This window comes from Heloderma suspectum, chromosome 1 (genome assembly GCF_057233095.1).
Source record: "Heloderma suspectum isolate Gila_16-S chromosome 1, 16-S_ref, whole genome shotgun sequence".
Lineage (NCBI taxonomy): Eukaryota > Metazoa > Chordata > Lepidosauria > Squamata > Helodermatidae > Heloderma > Heloderma suspectum.
In genome coordinates, this window is record NC_139458.1 from 281063386 (window position 1) to 281087086 (window position 23701).

A 23701-nucleotide genomic window follows, 5' to 3' on the forward strand; every position below is an offset into this window, starting at 1 on the left:
CATAAAAACTGAGTGAACAAAGGATGCCAATATCAGACAACAGTGTTATTGCGGAAGCTGCCCACTTCAGAAACTTGTGCTATGGGGAAAACACAAATTACAGGGTTGTTGAATCCATCAGAATCTGCACTCATGACAGTGAGTTTCCCAAAGCAACTTTTACTTGAAAAGAAAACTAGATTCCTTGTACGCATTTTGCACTCAGTTACCAGCAGTTTGCAGTATTAACGCATTTGGTATTTCATGTAACACATTTAATGCTATATAGCCAGTACCTTATGTTTCAAGCTGTACAAGTTTGTCATTATAGGTTCCTGTTTTTGCTTTTGGGGTGCACTAAATAATTAGCAGCAGAGAGATCATAAGGGTTTTTCAGTGCTGCTTTGTGAGGTTTCCAGATCCTATCCAAATGATTTGTTGTTGTTGTTGTTCAGTCATTCAGTTGTGTCCGACTCTTCGTGACCCCATGGACCATAGCACGCCAGGCCTTCCTGTCCTGCACTCTCTCCCGGAGCGTGCTCAAGTTCATATTCATTAGTAATTAAAAAACACAGTGATACACAGGCATACAACCAGGCACTTATGGGTGCTTTTGCAATTTTTCTAATCTGACCAAAATTCTTTTTACATCTCTACAAATGCATTTTTCCTGCCTCAGAATTTTGCTCACCTGAAAATTTCAATTTGTACAAAATTCACTGACCATTTTGATATACCATATGCATCACACACACACACACACACACATGCAGAGGCTACTCTCACCAAAATTATTTTGATGTTTTGCCTGGGTAGGAGTGTGCAGATTTTTCTTGAAATCTCACTTCCATTGAAAATTCAGTTGCATCTCTTCTTATGGTAGAACACATTGGGTTGGATCCAGACTTAGTCATACTTAGAGCAGACCTCTTGCAATCAATGGGACTTAAGTTAATCCTGACTAACTTAACTGCCATTGATTTTAATGGGACTACTGTAAGTATGACTACATCTGGATCCAACCCATTAAGGGCTTCTCCACATGGGGCTTTTATCCTGCGACCGTGATTGATTATTCATGGAGGTTTGTGGGTACTTTACATGACAGCATCGCCCTCCAGGGACTCTTCCGTGCTTTCTGGTAATCTCTGGGGCTTTATTTGAAACAGAAATAATGAGCTAATTAAAAAACATGATTTGAATTTGTCCGTGTGAAGAGGGAGTGGTGCTGTAACAGCAGCGCCATCTAGTGGCTGTATAATGAAACATATAGAACTTTCAGATAAAGGCAATCCCTGGGGGAAAAGAGAGGAAGAGCATGCATAAAATACAGTGTTAAATGAATGAATGAATGAATGAATGTGAAGAGGCTGATTTTAATCCTTCAGAGAACCCAGAAGCAGAAGCCCTGGTAAATTTGCAGGATAAAAAGCCTGGTGTAGAGAAGCCCCTAGTGTCTGTGAAAGTAGTATTCTTTTTCTCCATATTTTTATTGTTATAAATGATTATACTTGGAAATGTCCATTCCTCATGCTGAATTCAAGATGGAGCCTCTTTTGAAACAGATGCAGATTTAAAATGATCAGTATCATATGGTACTAATTACATTATAACTGCTCTACACTCCCTCTTTTTATTGCCAAGGATCATTTAGATAAGCCTTAGCCCCAGCAAAACAGCTCTTGATTTATAAAGCCTGTTTTTAAAAAGCATTTTTTAAAAGTATAGATCCCAGATAGAATTCCACTGATATATGGTTTTTGTTTCTTTCCTCACCAAGGTTTTCCAGCATGAATACTAAAATCTTTTTTTTCTGAGGAAATAATCAAATGCAGGGTTCTAATTCAGCATACAGGTTCTAATTCTCATACAAGTTCTCAATATTTATACCAACATAACAGATTGAATCGGAACTGAATACACAACTACAAGACCATCTCTGTGTGTTTTTATTTCTTTATTTGCTTAAGGTGCAATCCTATGCATGTTTAGACGGGAAAAAAAGTCTTACAATCCCAGAATTCCCCAGCCAGCCATGCTAGAAGTTGTAGGACTTTTTTTTCTATCTAAACATTCATTCTATCTAAACATTCATAGGATTGTGCCCTTAGAGTTCAACCCAGCCTCAACCTGAAGACAAAAGAGGGAGAGGGAAAGAAGTAGAAGAACAGAACACACACAGTGCCTCTAGGGCTGAGTAAAAATGGCCTTCTGAAATTCTCAACCTTTTTATGGGCATGTTCTTGGGTGTGGGGCAGCAGAATTCTCCAACAGTTGAGGGTTGGCGGAATAAAAAAGAAAATTCTCAGAAAATGTCTGAAGACATTCCTTTCTGAGAAATTTTGGCTCAGTTAATACTTAACAAAACTATATTGTTAGTTCATACTACTAGTGGATGAAGAAAGCAATAGGATAAGAGGGAAGGACTTGAAAGGGTAGGGGACAAACTCATTGTTTCTGTCAACAGTCATTTATATTAATAATGAACTGAGTGTGAATCTCTCTGAGTGTGGATCCTTATTTATTGATCTATTACATGTATGGAGCCCAAGGTGACATACATGAGCTCCTCCTGTCCATTTCATTCTCACAACAACTCTGTGAGGTAGGCTAGGCTAAAAGTCGCCCAGTGAGCTTCATGGCAGTGGGGATCTCCTGAGTCCTAGTCCATCCCTCTAACCACTACACCACATTGGCTCTCCAATGATGAAGCCAAAATGGCGCCATGTACAAGAGTGGGGCAACAGCAGGATTGGGGGAACCCTAAGATTTACAGAAGTAGATAAATATTTAGGGGGGGAAACCTAAGGGGGCAAAAAACCAAAAACATAAAACCAGGCCAGTGTGGACCAAGCATATGTTCAGTTGCTGGCTGATAGTTGAAGGGGGGGACCCTGCATAGGAGCACTCCACACGACAACATTTTGTTACAGGTCCCACATGTATTAAATATAAAAATTCCGTACTCACTTGGGAGTCCTCAGCGAGTGCCATGAGCACCATTTTATGAAAAAAATGGCGCTCACAAAATATGCGCACATCTACTTGTGCGCAAATATGGGCTGTGAATGGCTCATATACGCAAAAATACAGGCGTTTATGCTCCCAGGGGTGTATGAGAGCACGGAGGGGGGGGCACAGGTCTGGCGGCACACAAGCAGGGGCAGGGGCTGGGCAGGTACCCAGCAAAACCAGGTGAGGGGGCACCCATCTATCCCTAGTCACTACACGAGCAATTTATTGCATGCTCGTGGTTGGTCCGGTCACTCACAGAATTTTGCATGACATTGTCAACCTCCAGGACACCTCATGCACATTTCCCCCTTTATCGCGCTTTCAATAAGATCGAAGATAAACTAGTAATAAAAGTTAATGGTGCTATATCAGCAATGTGTAATGCCGGCTTAGCACCATGAACTTGTCAAGGAAGGATTTTCCTCGATTCAAACCACATGTCTCTCGATCCCCAAATGGAGGGAGAAGAGAGTAAAATGCCTCCCTGCAACGAAGGGAGACAGATCTGATCCCCCACCCCACCAAGCTCAGAATCAATGTCTTCTATTGATTCAGAGCACCCCATTAAGTTCAGTGGGGCTTACTCCCAAGAAAGTGGGGCTAGGGCTGCAAGGTAACAGTACAGCACAAGTTAAGCAATGAAAGCAAGACTCTGCCCTACTCCCTGCTCCTTTGCACACATGCCAGGGAGGGAGGGAGGCGCTCCCTCAATTCAAACCACGTGTGTGCTGTATAAAGAAGCCCATTCAAATCCCACAAAGAAAGCGAAAGCAGAAAGTTGGCAAAAGCATGTGGGGAAAGATTAGCAAGCTTCTTTTTCTTTGAATAAAAAGCACACTCTGCACATAGGGTTGGCGGAGAATTTCTCCCCGAAACTTCGGGGGGCCGAGCGCCAACGTGTTCGGCCCCCCAAACAAGTTTCGGGGAGAAATCCTCCAAACCCCCCCACCCCCCGCACCCCCCCCAGGACGGGACTTACCTTCACTGAATGTCCCTCCCGGTGGCGGGTCCGGCCGGCAGTTCGGCGGGTGTTCGACCGGTCGCCGCCGCCGCCATTGCAATCAAAGAAAAAAAGAAAAAAAAACGCCCCCTGATAGGCTACGTGACGATTCACGTAGCCTATCACGGCTAGATTTGCAAAGTTCGCCGTCATAGGCTATGTCAATCGTCACATAGCCTATCACGGGTGACTTAAAAAAAAAAAAAAAAGCGCGTACGGATAATGGCGGCCCCCATAGGGAGCCGCCATTCCCGTTCCTTATTTGGTCGCTGTAGTCTACGTAAATGTTTACGTAGACTACGGCGAAAATAAGGGCAACGCTATTTGCGTTGCCCTTATTTTCGCCGTAGTCTATGTAAACATTTACGTAGACTACAGCGACTAAATAAGGAACGCAAATGGCGGCTCCCTATGGGGGCCGCCATTAGCGTACGCACTTTTTTTTTTTTAAGCCACCCGTGATAGGCTACGTGACGATTGACGTAGCCTATCACGGCTGACTTTGCAGATCTAGCCGTGATAGGCTACGTTAATCGTCACGTAGCCTATCAGGGGGCGTTTAAAAAAAAAAAAAAAACTTTCGCGTTCACGGCCGGGCGAGGCGGGAAGCCTCCTCCCCGGCCTGAATTTTGGCCGGGGCGAGGTGGGAAGCCTCCCCCCTGGCCTGAATTTCGGCTGGGCCGAGGCGGGAAGCCTCCCCCCCCCGGCCTGAACTTTGCGGGGGGAGCAGCAAAGCGCCTCCCCCCCACCGCGAACGTCCTTCGATGACAGGTAAGTGCCTTTTGTCCAACCCTATCTGCACATGCTCAGGGAATGGACAAAATGAGGAATAAACATACCATAAAAATGAGGAATAAACATTCCATCAATAGAAGACATTGATTCTGAGCTTGGAGGGGTGGGGAATCAGATCTGTCTCCCTTTGTTGCAGCGAGGCATAAACAATATGAAAAACTATATTCTTCCATTATGTATGTGTGTGAGCTTCTCCCCCAATCCAGCTGTTTCCCTGGAAACCCGCCCCCCCATTTATCCAAGGGTCTTCTGAGATAACTAACAGGAGGTTTGATAATGAGCTGGATGTGCAAATACAAAGCTGAGCTGGGGGTAAGTGGGGTGCTGACATGTGTAGGAGTAAGTCGCATTGAACTCAATAAGACTTACTTCTGAGTAGACATGGACAGAGTTGGTTCTTCTCTCCATTTTAGCCTCACAACATCAACAACAATGTTGGATGTGGAAATATAAAGCTTAGCAGGGAGAATAATACCCTGTGCAGGGCTCCAGGACCAGCATGGCCATTGTTTTTTCTTTCTTTAAAACAGTGTTGCTTTAAACAAATAGTTTATTGCTCAGGCACACCTAAGACAGCCTTCTTTTGGGATGCCCCTAGGAAGAGGAAGTGTTTTGACTGAAAGTAAACGGAGATGGAGGATTTCAATTTAAAAAGAACACCCACAAACAAGGCAGTGAGCACAATTCATTTTTTTTAAAAAAACTTATGTATTTGTTATCAGAATATACTACACTGCGTTTTTATTTACAAAAATTCCACAACTCTTTGAGGATGATGGAAAAAAAGTCACATGACTGCTGGCTCCGCAGGACCTCATGGTGCCATTCCGCAGAGGATTCTGTGGCACAGACTGAAGGGAATTCGATCCCATTTCAGTCCATGGCAGAATTCTCTGACATCCCTAGACATCTATAACGTCCCCCAGTGGGCCTTTCCTATTAAGATTCCCCATCACATATGCATATGATTCACTTGTAGGGATTAGGGATGTCAGAGAATTCTGCAACGGATCTCAGTGAGGCCGAATGCCAGTGCATTCGGCCCCCTAAATCCATCGCGGAATGGCCTGCCCCCCCACCCCCCAGGGATCCCCCCCAGGATGAGACTTACCTGGGGCGGATGTTTCGGATGGCGGCGGCTTCAGCGGTGGCAGCAGCAGTGGCTGGTCTTCCGATCAGCTGCCGCCGCCATCATTTGCCGTCTGTGTCGTCCCCCCCCCTAGACGTGATAGGCTACGTAAAGACTTACGTAGCCTATTATGTCTGGGTAAAAAAAAAAAAAGTGTACACAAATATTTGCGTTCCTTATTTTTCGCCGTCTTAGTCTACGTAAATATTTATGTAGACTAAGACGAAGACAAGAAAGGGGAACGCAAATAGAGCCCAGTACACTATTTGCGTTCCCCTTTCTTTTCTTTGTCTTAGTCTATGTAAATATTGAAGTAGACTAAGACGGCGAAAAATAAGGAACGCAAATGGTGGCGGCCGTAGCCGCTGCCATTTGTGTACGCTTTTCTTGTTGTTGTTACCCAGAGCCCTCCGCGGCTGGAAATCCAGCTGCAGACGGCCCTGGCCTGGGCCTGGCCGGCTGCTCTGCGGAGCCACCATGGAGCACAGCCGGCCGTTGAGGATTCCGGGGAGGAGGACCGGATCACCTCCCCCCCTGTCGACGATTCCGGGGGGAGGGACAGAACACCTCCCCCCCCCCGCCATGCACAGAATCCACAAAAAGGTAAGTGACATCCCTAGTACATCCCTAGTAGGGATACAGAGTACACTTGACTAGCAGAGCTCCTGTGTCTCTTAGAGATAGATAACACAGAAAAAAATGCATTCTCCTCCCTGCTCCATACCTCCACCACACACACACAGTGCTAACCTAAACCGGAGTCTTTTGCACCTCATTTTGTCACACATTGTCTTGACCAATTCTCTGGGATTCACACAAATTCAGCAGATGCAGCTTCCCCAATCATTCTGGGGAAAACAATGTCTGTGACACGTGTAGGAGAACACACATTACATTTTTTCTGGACAAATGTCATTTCTGTGTAAGTTCTTGGATACACCCTCATCTGTGACAGATCCACATGTGCCCATTTTGTCATGTACTCAGACAATACATATATGTGCCCACAACAGGACGTTTTTCCTATAATGGAGTGATACTCATGGAGGAAAATTGTCATATATGAAGGAGCGCAAAAACGAAATAGAAATTGGGCTGGTGGTACTGAATCATATTAAGGATGTTGACTTTTTATTGTTGTTTTGTTAGCTTCAGTCTATGAAACTTGATCAGTCCACTATGGATCAAATGTGTTCAGAGGTACCCTTTCTGTTCCCCTGCTAAGCACTGCATACTTTTTCAGGCACAATTATTTTGTATTTCCAACTTCTTAATGAAGCTATTACAGTTCCCTAACTGTAACCAGTATGACATTGCATGCCATGTAAAGTAGCTTAATTGTATAGATCACAAATATTAAGAGTTGCAGCTGATGACAGTCTTGTAAGTCACCATTTTCTCCCTAAGCTCATACAGAAAAGCTAAAAACAATCTTCATTAGTACATAAGTCATACAAAAGACGTGGGATGCTAATCATGGCATAATTCCACGTATCTATGACATTCAGGCTGTGAGAGTGCCACTGTTTGTGTAACCAAAAGGGTGCCACCCACACACAACAATTGAGGGAGAAATCAGCAGACTTGGTGGAACGTCAAGATTTGCAGAAGCACAAAAACATCTTTGGGGGGGGAAATCCCTAAATGAGGGGGGAACCTGAAACAGCCCAATGAGGACTGGGCATACTCAATATCTACAGAATATTGACTGATCATTGGGGAAATAATGGAAACCAGAAAGGAGAGGGGATGGAATGGAATGGAGTGCCTGGAATCCTGAACAGCAGGCCCCAGTTGTCTTTCTATATTTGTAAAGCATATTATAATATAGCAGAGTTCAACCTGATAATGGGATTGTACTATAGGTATAGTAGCATTTGCTATCATAAGGTGGCAGGGGACTCTAGGGATGTACGAATCCCTTACCTGGTTCCGGTCGGGGCATCCACTGGGGGGGGGAGGTGCTCTGTCCCTCCCCCTGGACTCCTTGATGGGGGGAGGCGATCCGGTCCTCCCCCCCAGAATCCTGCCTGGCTGGCTCTGCTCTGCGGCAGCTCCGCAGAGCAGCCAGCCAGAGCCATCCACAGCCTGACTTCCGCTTCATTTGCATCCTTCCAGGCTGCCGTGATAGGCTACGTAAGTATTTATGCAGCTTATCACAGCATGCCCCCCAAAAAAACGGCGTACGCAAATGGTGGCGGCTAAGGCAGCCGCCATTTGCGTTCCCTAATTTTCACCGTTCTAGCCTACGTAAATATTTACATAGGCAGTTACAGCGGAAAAAAAGGGAACCGCAAATAGCGTAGTGGTGGGCGCTATTTGCGTTTCTTTTTTTTTTCTCCGTAAAAGCCTACATAAATATTTACGTAGGATAAAATGGCGGAGGGGGAAAGAACACAAATAGCGCCCACTATGTTCTTTGCAGTTCCCTTTTTTTTCGCCATAATTGCCTATGTAAATATTTACGTAGGCTAGAACAGCAAAAAATAGCAAACGCAAATGGCGGCCGCTGTAGCTGCCGCCATTTGCGTATGCAGGGGTTTTTTTTGGGGGGGAGCCATGATTGTTGTTGTTGTAAATTCTTACGTAGCCTATCACCATTGCAAGGACGGCAATGGCGGCCGCAGCAGCCCAGCCGTGGCTGACCAGGAGACCAGCCGCTGCCGCCGGAACCACCGCATCCGCCCCAGGTAAGTTCCATCCTGGGGGATTCCGCGGGGGGGGGCAGGGGGGCAGGAAGCCGTTCTGCCACAGATTCCGGGGGGCTGAATTCTTTAGATTCTCACTGGAATCCATGGCAGAATTCTCTGCCATCCCTAGGTGACTCCTGTTAAGGTTTCTACTCCCATTTAGTCATCCTCAACCACCCGCTATTCCTCATTTCTATTAAGACCCATCTAAAGACCCGTGATGCTCTCCGGGTTGGTAGTTGCAGGGGGAACAGTGGTACATAGAAGCCCACCCAGGCGTTCCTTCTCGAGGTTCCACCCATCTTATCAGCAGTGGTGAACCCCAGGCCCAAAAGCCAAATCCAGCCCACCATGGGCCCCAATTTGTTTTTCTGGGGTTTCCTTCCCCTGACCCAACCCCTTTTCCCCAACTGCCTAAGATCTGGTGGTTTCCTGGCTTTGGCATGTTTTGTTTCCCATTCTAAAAGCTTGAAATGCCTCTCCTAAGGCTTCGTTACTGGCAGTGAAATATTGAAGCTAAAATGTGCTGGTATTTGGGGGTATTTTGGCCCTGCCCTTTTGCCTTTGGTCCTGCCCACAACTGGAATGCGGCCCCTGAGAGCTTCTTCAAAACTGAATCCAGGCTTCGGGCTGAAAGAGGTTCAACAGCCCTGTGCTATATTAACCAGACCACAATTCAGATGTCTAATGTGACACAGTGCATGGATTGTGTCTTTTAATATAGGTTTACTTGTTTAGGAGTCATTGTCAAAATAGTTGCATGCTAATGCCCCACAAAACTGCATGTCAATAAATATTTTTCACTATGTTGAATGCCCTTCCCAGACTTGCTGATACCCACGCTTGCCTTGAACCATTTGCAAAAAGTACTTGTGAAGAGTGATGTCAAAAAGAGGTGGCAAAAGATAAAAATGTGAAACTAACTGACAAATTAAAAGGTAACACATCCTGAAGCCCAATGAAATCCATCCAAGAGTTCATAAAGAATCCAAATCTGACATTGCTGAAATTTTAACTAAAATGTTTAACATCATTAAAATCAGACGTGGCCAGAGGACTAGAACATAGCCAAAGTAACACCACCCTTTTTAAAAAGGTACCCCCAAAAGTTCCATTCCGTTCCAGGTAAATTGGCAGAGTATTAGAATTATAGAAAAGTCAGGAGGAACCAGCATGGTTTTGATTAAGAAATCTTTTAAAATTCTTTGGGAAAGCAATATCTGAGATTTATTAACAAGCTGAGATAAGAACAGCTTGAGCTTTGTCAAATCTTTTTTTATGGCTGCTTATGCACTGTAGCATTCTCATCACCAACATGTTCTGAATCCTTAACATGTGGTGTGGAGGGAAGGCTATTGAAAAAAGAAAAGAAAGAAGAAAGAAGGATTAAAACCATCCTTGTTGCTTAGTCATGTTGCATGACTCATCGCTATCCTGTGTGTTGACTTGTAAGTTTCCCATTGTTTGTTCCCGAAACATTTTAGCTGACCTTCTCCCTTGTCTTTTACAGCAAAAAGTGTGCAAAGGAGACCAAGGCTAAGATGACATATTGGACAGACAAAATGGAGCAGGAAATGTAACAGAATAAAATACATTGTCAATCAAAACTTGACACTGTCAATTTAGAACATGACACATTGCTAAAGGGACCTTATTTGATACTTCTTTGAAATCAATAACCCATTAAGTGGGAACTGTCCACCTTTGCCTCCCCTCTACCGCAGAGTTAATATCGAAATCAATGGAATCTGAAGGCAATCCAAAACCCAATAAAAACAACAAAGGCATCTTGTCTGGAGGAGATGATCTATATATGACAAGTACGGAAAGTTCTATTTCTCTGTCATGCAAAGCCAGAAAACGAGTGGGCATCAAACTGAAAAGAGGTGGCTTGTTGCTGTCTTTTCAGAACCTTTCTCCCTACAATAGAAAAGTTTATAGCAGAGCTATACGGGCATTCACAGTTTTAGGGCATAATACAACTAGCGTTAAGAACATTTAAGTTGATTTGACTTTGGTGGGAGAGCTGAACATGTGCTAAGCTATCTCCCATTGAAACCAGTTGGAACTTGAACATGGTTACCTATGGGCTGGTTCACACACTGACCCAGACAAGGAATGATGTCCCATGGCGGTGCTTACAGTCCTCCCCAATATGTGCATAAGGCCTTGGGGGGTTCTTACAAGCCCCCTCACATATTCGTGAATGTGTGAGTGGGGTAGCAGGATTGGATGCAACGGTAATGTGCATGCCAGCCACACCCTGCCACATCCCAACAGCCACACCTTCAGCATCAGTGTGAAAGGTCTGTATGTGGATAGAGACGTGCACGTGTAGGGCTCCTCACACAAGGTGGAATCTCCATTGTCAGTCACACAAACCAAGCCTGCACACACCCCATCCTTTACATGGAGTGCAACATGACTTATGGTTGTATGGGATAACAGTTCTCTGTGGAGTGGGCCTGAAAACTGGCCCTGTATCTGGACACTGGATCACATCTATTCCTTGCTGTAGAAAAGCTTGTTTCTCTGCAGCCGATTTTGTCAACATGGGATGTATTTTTCCCCTAACCAGTGCCATATCTGGTGGTTGTTCGGTTTCTTGTTCCTTCTGCACCTGCCCTCTGACTAGCTTATTGTGCTAGTTGTTATGCTGTGTCACCTTGCAGCATCTTAGCAGGATCAATGGCAGCTTTTGATCAGATGTAAGACCTTTTTTAAAAAAAATCCAGACATAATGGACTAATCTCATCATAATGCTTTTTTGTATGGAAACATCACCTCTTAACAGGTTTTTTTTTAGTTTATCATTACAGTCTCAAATTTCTGCTCCTCTTTCCCCGACTTTCATTCTAACTAAGCAAAGGGTGCACTGTGGAGTTCTCTAGAATCTGGTAGGAATCTACAGAAATATCAATTAAAACTTAATTTAAGCAACTTTTTTTGACTAAACATTTCCTGCTGATTGCTTTGATGTAGGCTGTAATCAGTTGGTCATCCCTGAAATCTTTTTAAAGATTTTTTGAGACAAACAGATGTTATTCCATTATGCTCTGTAGGAAATCCCCAATCATTAAAATAGAATTTAACATAACATAGTCATTTTTAAATACATACTAATACAATGATGCATTTGTTTTCAAGTAGGCATTACATCACGTGTAGCTGTGATGTCAGGATCTAACAGTCCAATTAGACTATTGGATATATAGGGGGAAAGAAAGTTAAAATAATGGTACCATTATTTTCTAAAACATATTCTAATGTGTGGTAAAGGTTGGGGGACTTATCAAGTGGTAAAGCTCCCACATAAGTTGGTCATTTGTAGTAGTCCAAGGCAGGTGACATTTAGAGGGGAAGGTTCAGGTTTCATGACTAGAGTAATCTTGCAATGGCCAGTCCTTGCTTTTGACACATGGTTTTTTGTACTGTTTCAGGCTGCTGGTCCTGTCGTGGCAAGGGCTTAGCATCATTGGCTGCTGCTGAGGCCTGGGGAATTTGAGGATCGCAGTCGGGCCTCCACTGGAAGGAGTGGGGCAGTCCCAGGGGCTGTTCTGGAGCTGAGGTCCTGAGGGAAGAGATGTGTCAATGGGTGCTCCCATGACCACATTCTCTTCTGGGTCCGAGAGTTCTATATCAGAGGCTTTTCCTTCTGAGGAGGAGGAATTGGAACTGTGGATCATGACAGGTTTTTAGAGCCTAGGCTCAGATTTCTATGCCAAGTATTTACATACTTTGAAAGATTTAAATATTTGTTGTTGTTGTTGTTGTTGTTGTTCAGTTGTTAAGTCGGGTCCGACTCTTCGTGACCCCATGGACCATAGCACACCAGGCCTTCCTGTCCTCCGCTCTCTCCCGGAGCGTGCTCAAGTCCATATTCATTGCATCGGTGATGCTATCTAGCCATCTCATCCTTTGCCGTCCCCTTCTCCTTTTGCCTTCAGTCTTTCCCAGCATCAGGGTCTTTTCCAGGGAGTTTTCTCTTCACATTAGGTGGCCAAAATATTTGAGCATCAGCTTCAGTATCTGTCCTTCCAATGAGCAGTCAGGGTTGATTTCCTTTAGGACTGACTGATTTGACCTCCTTGCAGTCCAGGGGACTCATAAGAGTCTTCTCCAGCACCACAGTTCGAAAGCATCAATTCCTCGGCGCTCAGCCTTCCTTATAGTCCAGCTCTCACAGCCATACATTGCTACTGGGAAAACCATAGCTTTGGTTATATGAATCTTTGTCGGCAAGGTGATGTCTCTGCTTCTTACTACGCTGTCTAGGTTTGACATAGCTTTCCTCCCAAGGAGCAAGCGTCTTTTAATTTCATGGCTACAGTCACTGTCTGCGGTGATCTTGGAGCCCAAGAAAATAAAATCTGTCACTGCTTCCATTTCTTCCCCTTCTATATGCCAGGAAGTAATGGGGCCAGATGCCATGATCTTAGTTTTTTTTTTATGTTGAGTTTCAAACCAGCTTTTGCACTGTCCCCTTTCACCCTCAACAAGAGGCTCTTTAGATCCTCTTCGCTTTCTGCCATTAGGGTGGTATCGCCTGTGTATCTGAGGTTGTTGATAATTCTCCCAGCAATTTTAATTCCGATCTGTGATTCATCCAACCCGGCGTTTCTCATGATGTACTCTGCATATAAGGTAAATAAGCAGGGTGACAATATGCAGCCTTGTCATACTCCTTTCCCAATTTTGAACCAATCGGTTGTTCCATGTCCGGTTCTTACTGTTGCTTCTTGGCCCTCGTACAGGTTTCTCAGGAGACAGGTAAGGTGGTCTGGTACTCCCATCTCTTTAAGAATATGCCAGAGTTTGTTGTGCTCCACACAATCAAAGGCTTTAGCGTAGTCAATGAAGCAGAAATAGACATTTTTCTGGAATTCTCTTGCTTTCTCCATGATCCAGCGAATGTTGGCGATTTGATCTCTAGTTCCTCTGCCTCTTCGAAACCCAGCTTGTACTTCCGGTAGTTCTCGTTCACATGCTGCTGAAGCCTAGCTTGTAGGATTTTGAGCATCACCTTGCTGGCATGTGAAATGAGCGCAATTGTACGGTAGTTTGAACACTCTCTGGCATTGCCCTTCTTTGGAATTGGAATGTAAACTGACTTTTTCCAGTCTTGTGGCCACTGATGAGTGTTCCAAATTTGTTGGCATGTTGAGTGCAGCACTTTAACAGCATCATCTTTTAGGATTTTAAATAGCTCAGCTGGAATACTGTCATCTCCGCTAGCTTTGTTGTTAGTAATGCTTCCTAAGGCCCACTTGACTTCGCTCTCTAGGATGTCCAGCTCAAGTTCAGTGACCGCACTATCATGCCTATCAGGGACATTCAGATCTTTCCTGTATAGTTCTTCTGTGTATTCTTGCCACCTCTTCTTAATCTCATCTGCTTCTGTTAGGTCCCTGCCTTCTTTGTCCTTTATCATGTCCGTCTTTACACAAAACGTTCCCTTGAGATCTCTGATTTTCTTGAAGAGATCTCTAGTCTTTCCCATTCTGTTGTTTTCCTCGATTTCTTTGCATTGTTCATTTAAGAAGGCCTTCTTGTCTCTCCTTGCTATTCTCTGGAACTCTGCATTCAGTTGGGTATATCTTCCCCTTTCTCCCTTGCTTTTCGCTTCCCTTCTTTCCTCAGCTACTTGGAAAGCCTCATCAGACAGCCACTTGGCTTTCTTGCATTTCTTTTTCTTTGGGATGGATTTCGTTGTTGCTGCCTCCTGAACAATGTTACAGAGCTCTGTCCATAGTTCCTCAGGCACTCTGTCTATCAGGTCTAATCCCTGAAATCTATTCCTCGCCTCCACTGTATATTCATAAGGGCTATGATTTAGGTCATACCTGAATGGTTTAGTGGTTTACCCTACGTTCTTCAATTTAAGCTGAAATTTTGCAATAAGAAGCTCATGATCTGAGCCACAGTCGGCTTCAGGTCTTGTTTTTACTGACTCTATAGACCTTCTCCATCTTTGGCTGCAAAGGACATAATCAATCTGATTTCGATATTGACCATCTGGTGATGTCCATGTGTTGAGTCGCCTCTTGTGCTGTTGGAAAAGAGTGTTTGCTACAATCAGTGTGTTCTCTTGGCAAAACTCTATTAGCCTTTGTCCTGCTTCATTTTGTACACCAAGGCCATGCTTGCCTGTTATCCCGGTGATTTCTTGACTTCCTACTTTAGCATTCCAATCCCCTATGATGAAAAGGACATTTTTTTTGGTGTTAGTTCTAGAAGGTGTTGTAGGTCTTCATAGAACTGATCAACCTCAGCTTCTTCGGCCTCAGTGGTTGGGGCATAGACTTGAATTACTGTGATGTTGAATGGTTTGCCTTTGATTCATACTGAGATCATTCTATCGTTTTTGAGATTGTACCCCAATAGTGCTTTTCCCACCCTTTTGTTGACTATGAGTGCTACTTCATTTCTTCTAAGGGATTCTTGCCCACAGTAGTAGATATAATGGCCACCTGAATTAAATTCGCCCTTGCTTGTCCATTTTAGTTCGCTGATTCCCAAGATGTCGATGTTCAATCTTGCCATCTCATGTTTGACCACCTCCAGCTTACCTTGATTCATTGATCTGACATTCCAGGTTCCTAAACAATATTGTTCTTTCCAGCATCGGATTTTCTTTTCACCACCAGACACATCCACAGTTGAGTGTCCTTTTGGCTTTGGCCCAGCCACTTCACTCTTTCTGGCGCTACCTGGAAATTCCCTCTGCTCTTCCCCAGTAGTATATCAGACACCTTCCGACCTGAGGGGCTCATCTTCCGGCGTCATCTCTTTTAGCCTTGTGATACATTCCATGGGGTTTTCTTGGCAAGAATACTGGAGTGGGTTGCCATTTCCTTCTCCAGTGGACCACATTTTGTCAGAACTCTCCACCATGACCTGTCCGTCTTGGGTGGCCCTGCACAGCATAGCTTATGGCTTCACTGAGTTACGCAAGCCCCTTCGCCACAACAAGGCAGTGATCCATGAAAGGGTAAATATTTGTACTCATCACTATTTATTTATTTGTTTATTTGTTTGTTTGTTTATTTATTACATTTCTACACCACCCAACAGCTGAAGCTCTTTGTGCAGTTATGCCTACACTAGGCATTTTTTTAATATTCACTTCAGGGATTTTAATTTTTTTTAAGCAAGAAACTGCCGTCATATATCTGAAGTTATGGTTCCGTGTGTATTATGTGATTAGGGGGCTGGGTGGGTCATGTATATATGATTCATCTTGATTTTAAGGTTTAACTTGAGTATTATTGTAGGTTCGTTCACTTTTTGGTTGGTTGGTTGGTTGGTTGTAGTTGTCATGTGTGCATGGTCACAATTCTTTTGGAAGTCTCTTTAACATGAATTGATTTCATTAGGGCTTGAATATGAAACCATCTTGGTGGAATGTCCTCCACTAACCATCTTGCTTGGTACATTTCTTAGGACCAAACACCATATCTACCAACACCTCTTCGATAGGTTACCCCACAGAAGCAGTACAATTGTCAAGAGCTGAGATGATATTCTAACAGTGCAGTCCTATACATATCTACTTGGAAGTAAGCCCCATTGAGTTTAATAGATCCTACTCCCGGAGAAGTGGATGTCTACTTTACACTTCACTATGGTAAGTGAAAATGCAAGCTGTTCTCTTTGAGTACTCAGGTACAATATAGATCTGACCTCTTTTTAGTGTGCATGTGCATGTGCACATTTGTATCTGATTATCCTAGGCTGCAGTCTTGAACAGTTTCTAGGGGCTACCTCACAATGAACACAGCAGGATTTACCGCTGAGTAAGCATGTTACTAATCCATATTTTCCATATTAAAACTGCCTGGGACACACTGTACATTGTTCTATTGGCAACGCTGATGTTGGATTTTTTCAGGTCACACAGAAAGCAAGGGTTGCTGTGTTGGCCATGAGCAATATTCCAAAACGCATGTTAGTGTAAAAAATCACAAAAAAATGTGAAAGTTTTTTGTAAGATCTTACCTGATTAAGGGATCTGGAGATCTCAAAACTCTGCACATTTTTTGGTGATCTTTTGGTTGGCCTAATCATAGAATCATAGAATAGAAGGATGGGAAGGGGCCTATAAGGCCATCGAGTCCAACCCCCTGCTCAGTGCAGGAATCTAAGTCAAAGCATCCCTGGCAGATGGCTGTCCAGCTTAATCTTGAATGCCTCCAGTGTGGGAGAGCCCACCACTTCCCTGGGTAATTGGTTCCATTGTCATATTGCTCTAACAGTCAGGACGCTTTTCTTGATGTTTATCTGGAATCTGGTTTCCTATAACTTGAGCCCAGTATTCAGTGTCCTGCATCCTGGGATGATAGAGAAGAGATCCTGGACTTTCTCTCTGTGACAACTATTCAAGTACTTGAAGAGTCAAGTACTCATATCTCCCCTCAGTCTTCTCTTCTCTTCTCAAGGCTAAACATGCCCAGTTCTTTCAGTCTCTCATAGGGCTTTGTTTCTGGTCCACTAATCATCTTCATTGGCCTCCTCTGAACCCTCTTCAGCTTGTCTGAATCCTTCTTAAAGTGTGGTGCCCAGAACTGGACACAGTACTCCAGATGAGGCCTAACCAGTGCTGAGTAGAGAGGAACCAGTACTTCATGTGATTTGGAAGCTATACTTCTATATTAATGCAGCCCCAAATAGCATTTGCCTTTTTTGCAGCCACATCATTGTTGGCTCATAATATTAGGTATTACACTAATATGGATTTTGGAGTTTTTTTCACAATCATGCCTGATTTCCATGAAATGAGCACATTAACACAGCACTTTGAACCTACTCATATCACGCTATTGACTATGATATCACAAAGGAAAATATGTAAACAATGACTATGAAATATGTTGTTGCTAGCTAAGAAGAATATTTCAACATTTCCTGAGTTAGAGCACCATTCTTCATGATTCAGAAGTTCCACACGTTCAGGGACTTCCTGTTCTCTTCTGTGATGTCAAATGTTCCATGTACATATAGGTGTCAACTTTTCAGCGCATTATCCAGCTCATAGAAGATAACAGGGAAGTCTCTGTGCACAGAACACTTGAAGTGTGGATTGAAGGCTCCTATATGCACACTGATGCCACTGTGGTTTTGTAGTGCATGACCTGGAGGCAGCAACAATCTGTTTCCACATTTCCGAACTGAAGGTTAGTGCCTGGTTAATTCTCATTTCGGTCCAGTGAAGTATTTAGATGCGGTCTTAAGGGGAAAGCTAAACAGATGTACTGCAAAAAGGTATAGCAACCAAGGAAATATTGCAAAGTACTGAAAAGCTCTGACTGCACACGTGTCGAGTTAAAAGTTTGAAAACAAAAACAAATTGGGTGACATTTCAATTATTTTTTAATGTTTTTGTCAAAAATGTAAAACCAACACATTTGCAAAAGGAAAATACTTTCCAGTCAGACATAATTGTATGTTTATTCCCATTTTGATTCACTGTTTTGTGTTCTGGTTTGCCAGATATAATACGTGTCTGAAAGAGGGGTCTGAATGAAAACCATTCTTGGGTACAAGGTTGGCTGTTTTATCAGAACAGCCTGGAGGACCTCTAAAATGTGCACATCAACAGTATGTATAAATTATAGTCAACTAGACTATAATTTTGGTACGACAACATCAACGTGAGTTTATAGGAATTTAATAGTATTTATGTTTCTTCTTTTCTCCCTCTCCTTAACTTCTTCTATGCTTTCCACATTCTGTGCTAACTTTTTTATTTATGAACACAACACTTTACCAACATTACCCCTATTCGGGGGGGGGGGGAGGTGGAGGGAGAGAGAGAATCTCAAGGTTTACATTTGGCAAACGATCACACTGTGAGTGCAAAACACAGCTGGAGTATGTATAATGAGACAACTTCATTGTGTACCCAAATAATCGTGTTGCAACGTGGAGGGGGAAAAAAACAAGACAGGGGATATTTATACCAACTTAATGAGGCCCTATTCAAAATCCAGCTGTGAAAATGTGATTAATCCACACACCCTCTGGGCCCAAGACGAAAGAGTGTATCCTGTGTTAAGTTTAATTTGCACATACACTGAACTGCATTGTGTTTCTCATATCTAACTTCGTACCTTCCAAACGCGTTAACAGCAAACATATATACAGCCTATGTATACATACCACCAAGCCATCTGGGAGTAGCTTGGTCATCTTTGTGGCAAGGAGAACTTCATCACCCATCAACTTCCATTGCATTATATGTGTGGTAAAATGGTGGTTATTCAGGTGCTCCGGAAGGATACTTTGGTCAACTGTACTGAAAGCCCTGGAGAATCAAAAGGGTCATATTCCCCAGTCTGTTGCCCACCCCTGATGTAGACAATCTATTTCATCTAAAAGCATCTGGAGCTGATATTGCAGCCCATTCAACTACTTTGGCCAGGAAAAGTCTATAATCCCACAGTTCCAGGGGACTGAGGGAAGACTTATTTAATAATGGTTATCACAATGGTTTCTTTAAGGACAGATTGATGGTGTTATTAGTCCTTCATGCACTGATGTGTTGGTCATGACCAACATGGAATGTAACCACCTTCCACAATAAGCCATTACCAGTCAAGCTGGAGGGATAAAGTAGGCATGTGATAGGGTGAACTGTACAAATGTTTTGTCCTCAAATTTCCATGCTAACAATTGAAAGTTGTCCAATATTATGAGACAAGAGGAGGCTCTGGATGTCTCTGTTATAGACACTTGTCCATAACATGGAATCAAAGTTGAAATATATCTGAGTGATTTCCCCACTCCCCAACACACACAAAACTGCATCCTGTCTACTAAAATGCAGCAAGATGGAGAGTGGATTGAAGCAAACCATTTATTACTTGGAAAAGTTCCACTGGATGAAGCTGCAGACACAATAGAAAAGGAAGATCACCCTATTCAGGAGTCCCACTGCTAAGTAAAGTCAACACATGAGGAGGGGGAGAGTGCTAGCCCTCCCCCCCTGTTTTCATCACCCTCTACACATTAATTGTAAATGTTCTTTTCCACCAGATTTCTAGGTGTAATGGGTGGGTTTTAGCTTGCCACTTTTGTAGGAACAAGTTAGGATCACTTCGCTCTTCACTTACTTTCCTCTCATTGTCTGCATGAGTAGGTTGGTAGGAGGGCAATAAAAAATAAAAAAGCCCAGCATTATTAAACATAAGCCTAGCAAGATGAGTGTTCCATGCCGAGGATTTGTAATTTGTTCCCCAAAAGTACACTTAGTTCTGGTGTATTGTAAAATGCATCAGTGCAGACACAAAGCTAAATGTACAGGAAATGAATGAAGAGTCATTCATAGTATTAGCTGTGTGCATTTGACTTCAAACCATCCAAATGCAATTGTCTTCAAATGACTACTTCATTCTCCAGGGCATTGAGAGAAACTGGAGTATATTACTTGCTTGCAATTTCTGTTTATGAAAGAAGGATATATATGTAGCTTGGAATATGTTCCATGAAAGTCTGGTGGTCTGATCTCTGTTATGCTGGGGAACTGTGGAATAAATCCAGTAATCTCTATTTGAAAATTTCCACTACCTGTTTTGTTGATGAAATGGAGGGAGTAGGAAGAATAAATTGGTCCCTGCCACTAAGGCCTGGTGCTCTACAGAGTACCAAATAAAACTACAGTTTAATTTATGTGCAGTTTTTCTTTTAAAGAACAGTGAGGGACTGGATGTGGGCAAACAAACTGAGTCTCAATCCAGACAAAGCAAAGGTCCTACTGGTCAATACTCAGGCCATCCTGGGATTGGGAATACAACCTGTTCTGGATGGGGTTACACATCCTCTGAAGGATCATGTACACAGCTTGGGGATGCTGTCAGATCCTGTGCTGCTCATAGATGGCCAGGTGGCAGTGGTGGCCAGGACTGCTTTTGCCCAGCTTTCTTTGGTGCACCAGGCAGTTGCATCCCTTCCTGGGGAAGGTAGATCTAGTCACAATGATCCATGCCTTAATCATCTCATGTTTAGATTACTGTAATATGCTCTATGTGGGGCTGCCCTTGAAGAGTGTCTGGAAACTTCAACGAGTGCAAAATGCAACAGCCAGACTTTTGTCGGGTGTGTGATTTACCATATGATATAACACTGGTCTTGAAACAGCTTCCACTTTGTTTCTGAGATCAATTCTAGGTGCTGGTTCTTATCTATAAAACCCTAAATGGCTTGGGACCAAGGTGTCTGAAAGAGTGCTTCCTGTATCAGCCTGCCCATCATCTGTGGCCCTGTTGCATGTTCCACCTCCTAGAGAGTTGAGGCTGGTGGACACTGGTAACAGAACCTTTTGTATAGCAACATCCCAGCTTTGCAACTCCCTCCACAGGGCGGTTAAGGTAGACTCCTCTTTAGTGCCCTTTGGACAGCTGGTGAAGACAATATTGCTCTGCCAAACTTTTCATATTCAGTGCCACTCTCTGTTTTTATCGTTAATCCCCAGTTTTCAAATAGCTTTTAGGGTTTTGTGTCTTTATGTATTTTATCCTTTGTATTGCTTTTATTGTATTTATTGAATGAATGATCCAAAAATATTCTAAATAAAATAAATGGGGGGGGGGTGTAAAGCAGCACAACAACCAAGCAACAAGGAGGCTGTCAATCCACTGTGGATGCCGTCAGTCTTAAGGTAAATGGCATAAGATAGAAAGACTAACAACAGAGTATTCACACATATATTTTAAGCTAAACATTTTGGCTTCTGCCCTCATCAATAGCTGTGCTGTTACATTTATATATAAATACAGAATATGTTTGGAGATAGATGAGAGATATTTCTGTAATTCTTGCTCTGAGTTCCCATGCCTGAAAAGTTCCTGAAAAGGGCTCGGTGTAACTTGAAAGACTGATTGCTGCATTTTGAACATTAGCTGGACAACTAAATGTATCATCTTACTTCATTTGTGGCTTGGGGCTGATGCTTAATGGAATGTAGGATCAAACAAGTGGGTTATCAGTCTTCGATGGCCTCCTTATATCAGGAGAAAGCAACCTTTTTTGAGTTGTGGGCACATCTGGCAATTTGAGAAACTGTTGTGGGAACTACCACAGAACAGCTGCCATGGGAGGCGTGGCTAGCCACAAAGGATAAATAACTTGCCCAAAAGACTGATTACGAGTCCGAGGTGGGGGCTGAGCCTGAACACACTAAACAGCTCCTTTGAACCCACACTTTTCAGCACCAACAGAATCAATTTGTTAACGGAAAAAGTGGGAGGAGCGGGGCACCATGGTGGGTGCCAAGGAAGTTGTCCAGGGGCACACTTGTGTCTGCAGGCACCACGTTGTTACCCCTGCCTTATATGGCCTTAGACAAATCATAATTCCAGAGTCCGACAACACACATCTCTACATGTCTCCTCAAAAGAAAGTCCATGGAGTCCAATGGCAGTGGGGGGTGGGGACTTCACAATAACAGAATGAGAAGTACATTGGAGTATTACCTGGATTTTCATGGAATCAGCTGAGATCTGTCAGGGATACATGAAGCAAGATAAGCTGAGTGTACACATACAGTACCTTTAAAATCTGGTTTTCATGGGTCACACAGTGCTTGAAAGGAACATACTTCTGGTTGGGGTGGGGGGGAGTGGAACTGAACGTCATCAACCTAGCAGGGGCTGCTCAACCAATGAGAGAGGCTTGTTTTCTGCCCCTGGCCAGGCTCCCCCCTGTTACTTCATTATTATGAATGGAGAGCAACTAATTCGCAATTCTGATGTCTTCCCCCGCTACTACATTATCTCCCCTTCTTTTCCCCAATGTGAGCACCTTTGTCTTGAGAAGCCAAAATCCCTGATTCTTGAGTGCAGCATCTGAAGACTCCCCCTGAGAGCAGCCACAGGAGAACAAGAAAGACTAATAACTGGAGGGGGGAAACTGTCTTTAAAAGTGGTTTTGGCCCATGGTTGTTTTAATAGGCTTCTTGAGTTGCTTTGCCTATTTATAATTTGTGTTTATATATGTATTAATGAGGCATATATAATTTTACAAGACACTATAATTGTAGAGCCACTCTTTCTGCACAGGAGAGAGCCCAATTAATGATTTTGCAATTAGTCTCATTGGCTTAAATAAAAATCTTCATATGGGCGAGCACTAATCACATAAAAACATTTCAGTGGCTAGCTATAAAAAGCCAAAATAAAATGCTGCATAATGAAACAGTAAATATTCTACAAGACAGAACCGCAGTGCACTATAGTCAAATGATTCATTCAGAGGTGAAAGACCAACATGAGATTGGAAAGGAAACTTTCATCTCCCAAGGAAGTAATCTAACCAAACTGCAGGATTCCTCAAGGGATTACCCAGATCTACTGGCAGATTGCCAGGGAGAGGTGACCAGGTGCTAGATCTACACTAGTGCTTTTTATCGGTATTGAAGCACACCGATAATTGTTGGGGTGCATTCTGCATACTACTTTTCTAGTGTTATTTCCTGCTTTTTATTCAATATTGTCCAAAATACCGTAACAGATGCCACGAGGTGCTATGAGGTATAAATGCGCAAGAGGGTGTTTATTTTATTTATTCATTTATTTATTTCATTTCTACACTGCCCAATAGCTGAAGCTCTCAGCATGGTGGGATCATACTGATATGACATGATGTGTAGATTTGGATGCGCGAAAGCTCTAGAGGATTACTTTCTGTTTTGTTTGGGGTGGGGGTTAGAACTGAGAAACAGGTTCCATTGAAAGACAAAATTACTAATGTATACTACTCTTAACAATGTATTTGGGATCCACCAAATGATTTTGACAATGGCTTGGCTTTGAAACTTCAGTAATTTTCATAAAAGCTTTCTACATTGTAATGCAGTGCTGAAATAAGCTGCTGTTGGTTCACAGGCCCAAGTAAAGAGAGTGTCCTATTCTTATTACAAAGATACTGCACAATGAACACTTTATACCTGAGTGGCAGCAGGAATTACAAAGCGTTATTGTTCCCAGGCCTCCCTAGGTAATTCTAGTGTTGTGATGTTGCTGACAGGGCTGGCTGGCTTCCTTCTTGACAGAACAAACATCAAGACGCCACCAAGGCATCTCCCCCGCCCACCCCATA